Below are 13,748 nucleotides of genomic sequence, written 5' to 3'. Positions count from 1 at the left end.
TGTGCATTTCTAAGAATTTGTCCATTTCTTCCAGGTTGTCCATTTTATTGGCATAGAGTTGCTTGTAGTAATCTCTCATGATCCTTTGTATTTCTGCAGTATCAGTTGTTACTTCTCCTTTTTCATTTCTAATTCTTTGATTTGAGTCTTCTCCTTCTTTTTCTTGATGAGTTTGGCTAATGGTTTATCAATTTTGTTTATCTTCTCAAAGAACCAGCCTTTAGTTTTATTGATCTTTGCTATCGTTTTCTTTATTTCTTTTTCATTTATTTCTGATCTGATCTTTATGATTTCTTTCCTTCTGCTAACATTGGGGTTCTTTTGTTCTTCTTTCTCTAATTGCTTTAGGTGCAAGGTTAGGTTGTTTATTTGAGATGTTTCCTGTTTCTTAAGGTAGGATTGTATTGCTCTAAACTTCCCTCTTAGAACTGCTTTTGCTGCATCCCATGGGTTTTGGGTCGTCGTGTCTCCACTGTCATTTGTTTCTAGGTATTTTTTGATTTCCTCTTTGATTTCTTCAGTGATCACTTCGTTATTAAGTAGTGTATTGTTTAGCCTCCATGTGTTTGTAGTTTTTACAGATCTTTTCCTGTAATTGATATCTAGTCTCATAGCGTTGTGGTCGGAAAAGGTACTTGATACGATTTCAATTTTCTTAAATTTACCCAGGCTTGATCTGTGACCCAAGATATGACCTATCCTGGAGAATGTTCCATGAGCACTTCAAAAAAATGTGTATTCTGTTGTTTTTTGAGGGAATGTTCTATAAATATCAATTAAGTCCATCTTGTTTAATGTATCATTTAAAGCTTGTGTCTCCTTATTTATTTTCATTTTGGATGATCTGTCCATTGGTGAAAGTGGGGTGTTAAAGTCCCCTACTATGATTGTGTTACTGTTGATTTCCCCTTTTATGGCTGTTAGTATTTGCCTTATGTATTGAGGTGCTCCTATGTTGGGTGTATAAATATTTACAATTGTTATATCTTCTTCTTGGATCGATCCCTTGATCATTATGTAGTGTCCTTTGTCTCTTCTAATAGTCTTTATTTTAAAGTCTATTTTGTCTGATATGAGAATTGCTACTCCAGCTTTCTTTTGATTTCCATTTGCATGGAATATCTTTTTCCAACCCTTAACTTTCAGTCTGTGTGTGTCCCTAGGTCTGAAGTGGGTCTCTTGTAGACAGCATATATATGGGTCTTGTTTTTGTATCCATTCAGCCAGTCTGTGTCTTTTGGTGGGAGCATTTAATCCATTTATATTTAAGGTAATTATCAATATGTATGTTCCTATTCCCATTTTCTTAATTGTTTTGCGTTTGTTATTGTAGGTCTTTTCCTTCTCTTGTGTTTCTTGCCTAGAGAAGTTCCTTTAGCATTTGTTGTAAAGCTGGTTTGGTAGTGCTGAACTCTCTCAGCTTTTGCTTGTCTGTAAAGGTTTTAATTTCTCCATCAAATCTGAATGAGATCCTTGCTGGGTAGAGTAATCTTGGTTGTAGGTTTTTCTCCTTCATCATTTTGAATATGTCCTGCCACTGCCTTCTGGCTTGCAGAGTTCCTGCTGAAAGATCAGCTGTTAACCTTATGGGGATTCCCTTGTGTGTTATTTGTTGTTTTTCCCTTGCTGCTTTAATATGTTTTCTTTGTATTTAATTTTTGACAGTGTGATTAATATGTGTCTTGGCGTGTTTCTCCTTGGATTTACCCTGTATGGGACTCTCTGTGCTTCCTGGACTTGATTAACTATTTCCTTTCGCATATTAGGGAAGTTTTCAACTATAATCTCTTCAAATATTTTCTCAGTCCCTTTCTTTTTCTCTTCTTCTTCTGGGACCCCTATAATTCGAATATTGGTGTGTTCAATGTTGTCCCAGAGGTCTCTGAGACTGTCCTCAGTTTTTTTCATTCTTTTCCCTTTATTCTGCTCTGCAGTAGTTATTTCCACTATTTTATCTTTCAGGTCACTTATCCGTTCTTCTGCCTCAGTTATTCTGCTATTTAGCCCTTCTAGAGTATTTTTAATTTCATTTATCATGTTGTTCATCATTGCTTGTTTCCTCTTTAGTTCTTCTAGGTCCTTGTTTAATGTTTCTTGCATTTTCTCTATTCTGTTTCCAAGATTTTGGATCATCTTTACTATCATTATTCTGAATTCTTTTTCAGGTAGACTCCCTATTTCCTCTTCATTTGTTAGGTCTGGTGGTTTTTTACCTTGCTCCTTCATCTGATGTTGTGTTTTTCTATTGTCTCCTTTTGCTTATTTTACTGTGTTTGGGGTCTCCTTTTCACAGGCTGCAGGTTTGTAGTTTGCGTTGTTTTTGGTGTCTGTCCCCAGTGGCTAAGGTTGGTTCAGTGGGTTGTGTAGGCTTCCTGGTGGAGGGCACTAGTGCCTGTGTTCTGGTGGATGAGGCTGGATCTTGTCTTTCTGGTGGGCAGGTCCATGTCTGGTGGTTTGTTTTGGGGTGTCTGTGGCCTTATTATGATTTTAGGCAGCCTCTCTGCTAATGGATGGGGCTGTGTTCTGTGCTAGTTGTTTGGCATTGGGTGTCCAGCACTGGAGCTTGCTGGTCATTGAGTGAAGCTGGGTGTTGGTTTTGAGATGGAGATCTCTGGGAGATTTTCATCGTTTGATATTACGTGGAGCTGGGAGGTCTCTTGTGGACCAGTGTCCTGAACTTGGCTCTCCCACCTCCGTGGCACAGCCCTGATGCCTGGCTGGAGCACCAAGAGCCTTTCATCCACACGGCTCAGAATAAAAGGGAGAAAAACTAGAAAGAAAGAGGATAAAAGAAAAGAAAATAAAATAAAGTAAGGTCAAAATAAAATAAAGTTATTAAAATAAAAAAATTATTAAGAAAAAAAGTTTTTTACAAGTAAAAACAAACAACAGACAGATAGAACCCTAGGACAAATGGTGAAAGCAAAGCTATACAGACAAAATCTCACACGGAAGCATACACATATACACTCACAAAAAGAGGAAAAGGGGAAAAAATAATAAACCTTGCTCTCAAAGTCCACCTCCTCAGTTTGGGATGATTTGTTGTGTATTCAGGTATTCCACAGATGCAGAGTTCATCAAGTTGATTGTGGAGATTTAATCTGCTGCTCCTGAGGCTGCTGGGAGAGGTTTCCATTTCTCTTCTTTGTTCGCACAGCTCCCGGGGTTCAGCTTTGGATTTGGCCCCGCCTCTGGGTGTAGGTCGCCCGGAGGGCGTCTGTTCTCCGCTCAGACAGGACGGGGTTAAAGGAGCCACTGCTTCGGGGGCTCTGGCTCACTCAGGCCGGGGGGGTGGGAGGGGCACTGCGTGCGGGGCGAACCTGCGGCGGCAGAGGCTGGTGTGACGTTGCACCAGCCTGAGGCGTGCCGTGCGTTCACCTGGGAAGTTGTCCCTGGATCCCGGGACCCTGGCAGTGGCGGACTGCACAGGCTCCCCGGAACGGGGGTGTGGATTGACTTGTGCTCACACACAGGCTTCTTGGTGGCGGCAGCAGCAGCCTTAGCGTCTCATGCCCGTCTCTGGGGTCCGCGCTTTTAGCCGCGGCTCACGCCCGTTTCTGGAGCTCCTTTAAGCAGGGCTCTTAATCCCCTCTCCTCGTGCACCAGGAAACAAAGAGGGAAGAAAAAGTCTCTTGCCTCTTCGGCAGGGCCAGACTTTTCCCCAGACTCCCTCCAGGCTAGCCGTGGTGCACTAACCCCCTGCAGGCTGTGTTCACGCCCCCAACCCCAGTCCCCTCCCTGCGCTCCGACCGAAGCCCGAGCCTCAACTCCCAGCCCCACCCGCCCCGGCGCGGGAGCAGACAAGCCTCTCGGACTGGTGAGTGCCGGTCGGTCCTGATCCTCTGTGCGGGAATCTCTCCACTTTGCCCTCCGCACCCGTATTGCTGTGCTCTCCTCCGTGGCCCCGAAGCTTCCCCCTCCGCCACCCGCAGTCTCCGCCCGCGAAGGGGCTTCTAGTGTGTGGAAACCTTTCCTCCTTCACAGCTCCCTCCCACTGGTGTAGGTCCCGCCCCTATTCTTTTGTCTCTGTTTTTTCTTTTGCCCTACCCAGGTACGAGGGGAGTTTCTTTCCTTTTGGGAGGTCTGAGGTCTTCTGCCAGCGTTCAGTAGGTGTTCTGTAGGAGCTGTTCCACGTGTAGATGTATTTCTGGTGTATCTGTGGGGAGGAAGGTGTTCTCCGCGTCTTACTCTTCCGCCATCTTCTCAAATCTCGTATCCCTTCTTTTTTAACTCACAAATCTCCAGTATTAAAAAAAACACTCTGCACTCACATTCTGTGGCATTTCACCCTCGCCCTGTGCTTGTACACCTGCACTCAGCAATACCTACCATAATAAGGTATGTTACTGATTTCCCTCATTCCGCCCCCCGCCCCCTGCCAATGAAATGGGGTAGATTCGATTAAAGCCTCCATTCACCATACTCTAGGTAGAGTTCAGCTAATGGTGGTGGCAGTGGAATTCCAAACAGAAAAGTGTTGGGTTGTGTCTCTCTAGGGCAGAGGGAAACAGTGGGTCTTGAACACAGTTTGCTTTTCAAATGATGACCCGCCTGCCTTCTTTTTTATTAAATTATTATTTTTTATTTTTATACAATTTTAAGGGTTAATTTTCATTTACATTTATTATAAAATATTGGCTATATTTCCCATGTTGTACAATACATCTTTGAGCCCATCTTACACCCAATAGCTTGTATTTTCCACTCCCCTACCCCTCTGTTGCCCCTCCCCACTTCCCTCTCCCCACTGGTAGCCACTAGTTTGTTCTCTATATCTGTGAGCCTGCTTCTTTTTTGTTATATTCACTAGTCTGTTGTATTTTTTAGATTCTACATATAAGTGACATCATACAGTGTTTGTCTTTCTCTGTCTGACTTATTTCACTTAGCATAATGCCCTCAAGGTCCATCCAAGTTGCTGCAAATGGCAAAATTTTGTTCTCTTTTATGGCTGAGTAGTATTCCATTATGTGTGTTTATATATACCACATCTTCTTTACCCATTCATCTGTTGATGAAGTTGATGAAGCAACTTAGGTTGCTTCCATGTCTTCTGCCTGCCCTCTTTTGATGGTAGTACCTGAAAATCTCTTCTCTTAGGCTAGTCAGCTTACCAAAACAGAGTTCTCCAATCTCCTGTTTGGGAGGGGCCTTGGCTTTGGGGCTGCCCACATTCTAAGAGCTGAGGGTCTAACCTTTTGATCAGGGAGGACCTTGCTCTCAGCCTGTGCTCTGCTCATGGTACCTCCTGCAGAGTCTACATTTCAACCTCCCACCTGGTTTGGGGAATGGAGGTTCCATGTCTGCACTGGTTGGGGTAGGGGAGCTGGCTCAGGCTTGGAAACACCTTGTTTTCGGCTCTACTCCCTGGATCCCCAGTTTTAGAGTTACCTGGTGCTTTTGATTCCCAAACCTCTGAGGTCTGTTGGTAGGCACTGCCGGGATTTATGTTGGTTTCTCACCCTGCAGGTCCTTTGCAGAGAGAAGACAGCTGAAGTGTAATCCAGTTACCCTTCCTTTATTTCTTTTCCATTTTCCTAAGTTTTTTTTTTTTTTAACTCCTCTTTGTCTTTAGTTCTCTCCCCTTCTCTTTGTTCTTGAAGATTTACACCTTTCTACTCCCTTAACTCGTATTCTAGTGGGATTTTAGGAGAAAGTGGAGATAAGTGTGTATGTCAATCCACCTCATTTAACTGGAAGTTGAGCTGATGTTCTCTTTTTCTGTTTCAAAAGTTAACTTTTTCTGTTGCTGGTTGTGTGGGTTTGCCAGCCTTTCATTAACCAGAGTCATTTGTTTTCATTCTGGAATACCCATGGAGATTTCTTCTAGGTTTCAGAATTTGTCTTTAGAAGATTTTCAGCCAAGGAGCTGATATATGCCCTATTTTCAAAGCTTGCGTGGGTGAGCAATGCATCCATTCAAGAGAGAAGTGGTAGAAGGTCTTATCAGTCTGGATCTGTCAGCCTGGATAAAGGGGCCTTCCATCTTCCCAGGAAATCTGCCACAGAATGATGCTGAGCTATCTTAGTTATTAAAGGAAGCCTACACATCACTCAAATCAGCTCCCAGCTCCCCTGTGCTCTGAGTGTCTATCTACAGTCATTAGTATCATCTCTGGGTGTTTTCTCTGCTTTGCTGGGATTCCGTGTTAATCTGCTTCTTCCTTAGCCCTTGTGTCTCCTTCATCACTCAAAATATACAGCTGCTCTGTCTTGGCACGGTGGGTTCCTTACACCATTTCAGTTCTTGCTACTTCATATGCTCCAGAGCTATGAAGGATTTTAGAGATCACCTAGTGGCTTCAAACGTGCAGTCTACAGATCAAAAAGAAGAGTTTTAACCAATCTTGGGGGAAAGCCTGGTACATGAAGCAGGTAGAATGAGAGCGGTTCTGGGTAATGTAGGGGAGGGAACCTACCCCATCCCGATCACATCTCCCCAAGGAGATGGATTAACCACCACTGATCCTGTTTTACTCTCATCTTGAACGTGAGAGGCTGAGTCCCTGAGTTGGGAAGTAACTTGCAGAAGGTCGGATAGTGGACTAGCTCAGGATTTGAATCAAGGCTTCCTTACACTTTACCATTTCCTCTAGATCCACAAATGATGAAGCCAGAAGGGTGACTGTGGAGACCTTCAAGTGAGTGATCAAACCGTGGCTGCATCCTATGAGCCTGACTGCCCCTTTTTTCAACGGCTCCACTCATCCATAGTCTTGTATGAAAAAATCATAAATAATAATTCTCGCTGAAACGGCCTCCTGTCTGCCCCGGAATTGGTGTCCCGCTGGCTTGTTAATTTTAGTTTGGGAGTCAGAGACCTAGTGACAACTGCTATCGTGCAGGGCTCCTTGGCTGTTCAGTAAATGCTAATAAACCGTAAGTTGCAATCCTAACAATCCCTGCCGCCCGAACCAAACTGCAAGGGCAGAGATCACTTTGGTCTGAATTGGATTTGAAAAGGCTGAAAGAACAGGCTTTGAGTACGCAGTGGAAATGCCAGTCGAATATTAATTATAGCGGCAGTGCCGGCCCGCGGAAGGCGCCATGGTTCAGCCCCGAGAACGAAGAACGGGAGAGGGATGATGAATGCAGATGAGATGCTTCTGCCTGTGAAATCCAAGTGTGGCTTCACAAAAGAGGCCAGGGAGCCTCCGGTGGTTTTCTGCAACTCTTCTGGTGTTCAGAGAGGTCTTTCTGGTCTTCTCATTTGCTCGTTTTATTTATTCCTCAGAATCACCAGGGTGACGCGGCCATGAGCTATCTTAGGGGCAGGTTTTAATTAGTGGCTTGGGATTCCAAAAGTGGCAGCGAGGTAGATGGGGCCTCCGTAACCTCTTTGACCCAGTGATTATTTACCACATTCCAGGAATGGGCTGTTCTGGTCCACAGTGAACCAGACACATAATTATAACCGGTCCCTTTATGCAGCAGGCGTCTACACACAAACGCACACCTACCCCCCCCCCCCGCCCCCCAACACACACACACAGACACACAGCATTAACAGCATCGGGCTGTAGTGTGGGCAGGGATAGAAGTTTGCTTACGAAAACAGGGAGCCATAGGTAAGGGATAATTTCCATATATCTCACCGCCTGGCAAACTTTTTAATTATGTATACTGAAGAATTTCCTATAGCTCTAACTGCCCAACAGATTGTGTGACTAATTGTTTCTTTCTACTTAAAATGGGAGCCTCCTGGTAGGCTGTATGTTTCGGTGCAATTATGTCAACCGGACCAGGGCCGAGGCCATTTTAGCCACCTGAGGGGTGTGCTAATTGTTCTGAAGTGTGCCGCCTGGGGTGCGCCTCATTGCTGTAGTGGTTTTAACGGAAATTCTAATTAAGAATAAGAAGCGAAAAGGGGCTGGGTGCATTCCTCCCACGTCAGGGGTTCAGGCAGGCTGCCTTTGAGCACAACAGTGTGAACATGCCCATGGTGGGAGCCAGCTGGGGCAGAAATTGATGTGCCTCAGGTGTGGTTTGTCTACAGGCTTGGTGCAGGCTGTTGGAGCTGTAATTAGAGCTGGGCCAATGTCAACGTGGTGTCCGGGCTTCCAGTCTTTCCAGGCTCTGTGTCAGTGTTTGGAGGGGGTGCCTGTGGAGGAGCTGGAGGGGAGGAGGCTGGAAAGTTTAAGTAGCTGGAAGTATAGCCTGAGGGAGTTGGTGAGACAGGACTATTCTGGCAAATCGCACGCCCTGATGCTTCTGTAAGACTAGGCTGCCCTGGTTGTTAATTACAGTTGGGCTGGGAATCCCACCGGGGTTCGGAACACTAGTTTTATCTCTTGTTAACAGAGCATCTTTGGGTAAACTGTTTAACTTTTCTGAGTCTCAGTTTGCTTTACCTGTAAAATGGGGATTAAAAATATGAATTAAGTTTGATGTTATTTTGGCATCACGGACTTAGAACTCAGGAATGTCTGCATCCCACATGGACAATCATTTCTCCCCTCTGTGGGACTCCACTTCCCAATTCCCCTTACTCTGTCCTTCGCAGACTAGTACCACAAGGAACATTAGCAGAATGGGAACAAAAATAATTAATTTATAACTGAGCCCAGTGAACCAAAGTAGGAGAAAGAAAAGGGAACGAAAGAGAGGTTGGCTTTCTCCATGAGACGAGTCTCAGCTTAGTGTGCTGACTGACCTCATGGAAGGAGGAAAGAGAGACGCAGGAGAGCTCAGATGTGTCTGGAACTCTTTTTTTTTTTTTTTTTTTTGCGGTATGCGGGCCTCTCACTGTTGTGGTCTCTCCCGTTGCAGAGCACAGGTTCCGGACGCGCAGGCCCAGCAGCCATGGCTCACAGGCCCAGCCGCTCCGCGGCATGTGGGATCCTCCCGGACCGGGACGCGAACCCGTGTCCTCTGCATTGGCAGGCGGATTCTCAACCACTGCACCACCAGGGAAGCCCTGGAACTCTTTTAAAATATAGGCCGTCAAGAATCACTGATTTTCCTGGCACTCTGACCATTGGATCATTCTCTGGTCTTTGTCTATAGGGAAGAGAAGAGTGGGAGGCTGAGACAGAGACCTCATGGTATGAGAGAGGCAGAGGAAATGTCTCTCCCCACCTCTGTCTCCTAGATTTGTAGTCAGGACTAGATGAAAGAACATTCTTAGGAGCTAGTCTGCTACTATCATTGGCCAAGGCTTGGTTCTAGCCCTGGAATGACCTGTGATTTCAGGCTCTGACATTCTATCAGGAGTGATTAAAAAAAAAAAGACGCGAGTCTGTATTGAGTTCCGTAAGTGGTGTGCAGAGAGGTTTGAGAGTTCAGTGACTAGGGAAAGCTTTATGGAGGAAGTGGTCGTTAGAGGTCTGAATTTGAGATTTGGGCTTTGATCAGGCGTTCTAGGCAGAGGAAGTGGCCCAACCAAAGGAACAGAGGTTGGAAAGTGTAAAATGTGTTTAGGATGGCAAGCAGCCTGATTGCCTCAATTGCAGGCTCTGAGCTCGGCAAGGTAGGTCAGGGTCAGGCGATGGGGGCTCAGTGAACACCTGGTTCAGGAGTTGGGCCATAAATAGAACACACAGCTCTTGCTTATCTCCTTTGGGAGTTATTTTTATTTTTTAAATTTATTTATTTATTTATTTTTGGCTGCGTTGGGTCTTCATTGCTGCGCGTGGGCTTTCTCTGGTTGCTGCGAGCGGGGGCTACTCTTCGTTGTGGTGTGCGGGCTTCTCATGGTGGCTTCTCATTGGGGAGCACAGGCTCTCGGCGCACAGGCTTCAGTAGTTGTGGCTCGTGGGCTCAGTAGTTGTGGCACGTGGGCTCAGTAGCTGTGGCTCACGGGCTTAGTTGCTCTGCGGCATGCGGGATCTTCCTGGACCAGGGCTCGAACCCGTGTCCACTGCATTGGCAGGCGGATTCTTAACCACTGAACCACCAGGGAAGCCCGGGTGTTATCTTAATATCCTTCAGATTCCTTCCCTGCCACCTGCTTACTCTCCCTGCCCACCCCCCACCCTCCAACTATGTTTGTGGTTTGCTAGTGCTTAGCCAGCCAGCAGGTTTTCAGTTGACTTAGTAGTGGCTTTAATTATCCTTTTGAAAAGCTGATTAGTCTGGTTTCAAACACATCTACTGAAAAAAAGATTTCTTACTGATAGCTTGAGTGGAAGCTTCAAGGGCATTTAGGAGTCAACTGAGTATGTGTTCTTACAGAGGAGAATCATGAATTCAGAAAAATGTGGTGGCCTTAGTCGTCTCCAGGCCAGCCTCTTCATTTTACATATAGAGAAGAGTGAGAGAGGAAAAAGTCCCACAATAAGAAATTTGCAGATCTGGGAATCAGATCTCCTGACTCTTAATTCAGTCAGGTGTCTTTTCACTGCATTGTGGAAGGAGTGTAACCTAGAGGTTAATATTTTGGGCCCTGAAGTTGGGCTCCTCGATGTTGAATCTTGGCTCTTAGCCACATAATTGCCTGTTGACTTTTGGGAAAGGTATCAAGCCTCAGTTTACCCATCTATAAAATGGGACAAGGAAGCCAAGTGGAAAAATACATTATCATTTTCAGGGAACAAAAAAAAGGGTGTATATTGATATTTCCTATTTGTAAAAGAGCTGCCTGATGTGTAGGCAGTCATGTCCAAGGGGTGAAGCAAGGGTCTTCTAAAGAAAGGGTCTTTTGGCCAAAGATGTCGATATCCTCACTGTGGCCTGCCACCCTGCCTGCTTTATCTTCGGGATGAAGGACCCCAAGACCTCCTAAAATAGATGAATTACCAAGGTGGGGTCTCACATTAGATCATGATGTTCATTAAGACCGTGGTTTGAATGACATCCTCTGGTTTATCCTGAGCCGATAGTGAGACCAGGAGGGTGACATGAGGTCCTGCTTGGAAGGGTATCCATGGGCCCATTTGGTAAAAGCACTTATTGAGGGTACCTCAGAGATTCCATTTTCTTTTTTCTTTTTTTAAAATATATATATATATATTTATTTTATTTATTTACTTTTGGCTGCATTGGGTCTTCATTGCTGCGTGCGGGCTTTCTCTAGTTGCGGTGAGCAGGGGCTACTCTTCCCTGCGGTGCGTGGGCTTCTCATTGTGGTGGCTTTTCTTGTTGCGGAGCACAGGCTCTAGGCGTGCAGGCTTCAGTAGTTGTGGCATGCGGGCTCAGTAGTTGTTGTGGTGCACGGGCTTAGTTGCTCCGCGGCATGTGAGGTCTTCCCGGACCAGGGCTCGAACCCGTGTCCCCTGCATTGGCAGGCGGATTCTTAACCACTGTGCCACCAGGGAAGCCCCTCCATTTTCAACATGGAACAGATCTTCTAAATCTCTGTCCTCTGGCCAGCTGGGGCAATTGAAGGTAGCAGAGGTGACCCTCAACCTCCGGCAAGTTCACATCCCCTCTTTGGGCCTTTTATCCCTTGTCTGGTTCCTTGCTCCTTAAAAAGAGGAGGACTTGGCTAGAAGCCTAGCAATCGTTAAGCTCTCAGGGTTTCTGTATTCCCTTCTTGAAAGAGAACCCTCACTGTCCAACATACTAGTCTGTTACAAATGGGGAAAGCAAACGTGTGCTGCTCTTCACACTTTTGTCTTTTGCATCCAGTAAAAGGGATAAATGCTGCTTTTTCGTGTGTGTGTGTGTGTGGGGGGGACGGTGAGTTGTCTTAAAGGCAAGATTGGAGGTTCAGAAGAAGCAGCTAGGGGAGCTTCAGAATTCTGTTCTGCCTCTGCAGACCAGAGAACTCCAAGGTGACTTTAAAAAAAAAATTAAGTTTTGGCTGCGTTGGGTCTTCATTGCTGCATGTGGGCTTTCTCTTACGGCGAGTGGGGGGCTACACTTCGTTGCAGTGCGTGGGCTCCTCATTGCGGTGGCTTCTCTTGTCGCGGAGCACAGGCTCTAGGCGTGTGGGCTTCAGTAGTTGTGGCACATGTGCAGGCTCAGTAGTTGTGGCTCGTGGGCTTAGTTGCTCCGTGGCATGTGGGATCTTCCTGCACCAGGGCTCGAACCCGTGTCCCCTGCATTAGCAGGTGGATTCTTTTTTTTTTTTTTTTTTCGGTACGCGGGCCTCTCACCGCTGTGGCCTCTCCCGTTGAGGAGCACAGGCTCCGGACATGCAGGCCCAGCGGCCATGGCTCACGGGCCCAGCCACTCTGCGGCACATGGGATCCTCCCGGACCAGGGCACGAACCCGCGCCCCCTGCACCGGCAGGCAGACTCTCAACCACTGGGCCACCAGGGAAGCCCCTAGCAGGTGGATTCTTGACATGCGCCACCAGGGAAGTCCCCGAGAGGTGACTTCTTACTAGTATAGCCCCATCCTTCACCCCCGAGGCTGCCCTTTTGCAAACAGGCTGATATGAATTTCATAGTCAAACAGATCTATGTTGGCTCACCTGCCGTGTGGCCTGATATTTTAAAATTTTACCCTTTTGGGTTAATCTTCTCATTTTTAAATGTGCAAGCAGAGCTGGAAGGGACTGCCAGTTCATCTCTAGCTGATGAGATGGTTGAAGAGACCTCCTTGGGGGGTGTCAGGAGACTCCAATACCAAACTCTGCTCTAACTCCAAATTACTGGGTGACCCTGCGCACAGCCACTTATGTCTCATCTCAGCTTTGTCATCAGCATCTTAAGGAATATCTCCCACCTCAACCTGTGGGAACATAAGAGAGCTGGGGTAGGAAGGGCTCAAGACACGGAGGAAAGAACACTTTTCCTCAAAGTTCAGTCAAGTGTCTGTCAGGCAGCCTCCCTTTGCTGCACTGGGGTCTGAGAACAGGCTCTGAGGATACTGTGCCTCCCAGGTGGTCTGGGGCTTTGTTGTGCCTGAGCTTACCTTCCTCCAGCCCTGATCGGTGAGGGGCTGGCTCCTCCGATAGCCTGGGAGTCAGGGGAGAGATGGTGGCTGTTTAAATTTGGGGTCAGAGGAGGGGCGTAGGGGCGGTGATGTGCATGGTATTGGAGCTGGGCTTGGTGTTTTATTTACACAGCAAGCCAGCCATGTTTCCGGAGGGGTGTGGAGGTATTGACAGAGATTATAGGAGAGTGAATTTCCTATTCGTCCACCCCTTTGCACCTGGAGCCAGCTGACAGTGTGTGAGGGAGAGGCGTCCTGGCTCCAGCTCCCTCCTGACAGCTGGAAATGCCGGCTGCCCTGTCCCCTTCTGAGGTGTTTGTAATTCCTTAATACCTACTGATCTCAGAAAGGCAACGTGGCGCCTCCCCGGGTGCATTATCTTCCCAAATAGGGTTGCTGCCCTCCTGCCTTCTCTACTCTCTCTGAAACCAGCCCCCATCTATGATTTTCTTCAACAGCAAGAGTCACCATATTGCTGAGCTCTGACATGGGCAGGGCACTGGGAACACATCAGAGAACAAGACCACTCGCTCCCTCCCTTATGGGATCGTTCGTGTGTGTGGTGTGCGCATGCGCACGCGCAAGACTCAAACAACTGCGCGAACAGTACATTGGTTTACCAGAGGTCCTTCCCCCACTGTAACCAGCCTCCCCAAAAGAGCTTTTAGAATCACAGAATATTAGAACCAGGCCAATTCCCACCATGAGTGTTTGGGGAATCTGAGTGAACCTCAGTTTGAGGTTGAAACCCCGGGGAAGGGATTTGTCCAGAGTCAGAGCAGAAACTGTGGGCGGGGCCAGAGTTGAAACTTGGCCTCCAACTCCTGGCTCGGCTTCCCCTGCGCCTTGTTATTCCTGCTCCAGCTGCAGGAGGAATCCTCAGGTGTGGCAGCTCCTCCGCCGATGCTAGATGCTAGGTGGC

The 13,748-nt window shown here is 46.9% G+C and overlaps 1 long non-coding RNA gene across 3 annotated transcripts in view; it reads left to right on the top strand.

Moving 5' to 3' along the window:
• The window catches only part of LOC117202205 (uncharacterized), a 166,256-nt gene that overhangs the window by 100,909 nt on the left and 51,599 nt on the right, over positions 1 to 13,748 (top strand). The gene's annotated exons all lie outside the window — the stretch shown is intronic.

The sequence above is a fragment of the Orcinus orca genome, chromosome 3, assembly GCF_937001465.1.
Source record: "Orcinus orca chromosome 3, mOrcOrc1.1, whole genome shotgun sequence".
NCBI classification, from domain to species: domain Eukaryota; kingdom Metazoa; phylum Chordata; class Mammalia; order Artiodactyla; family Delphinidae; genus Orcinus; species Orcinus orca.
Note: the sequence above shows the minus strand (reverse complement) of the source record. Positions and strands in the feature narration are given on the sequence as shown.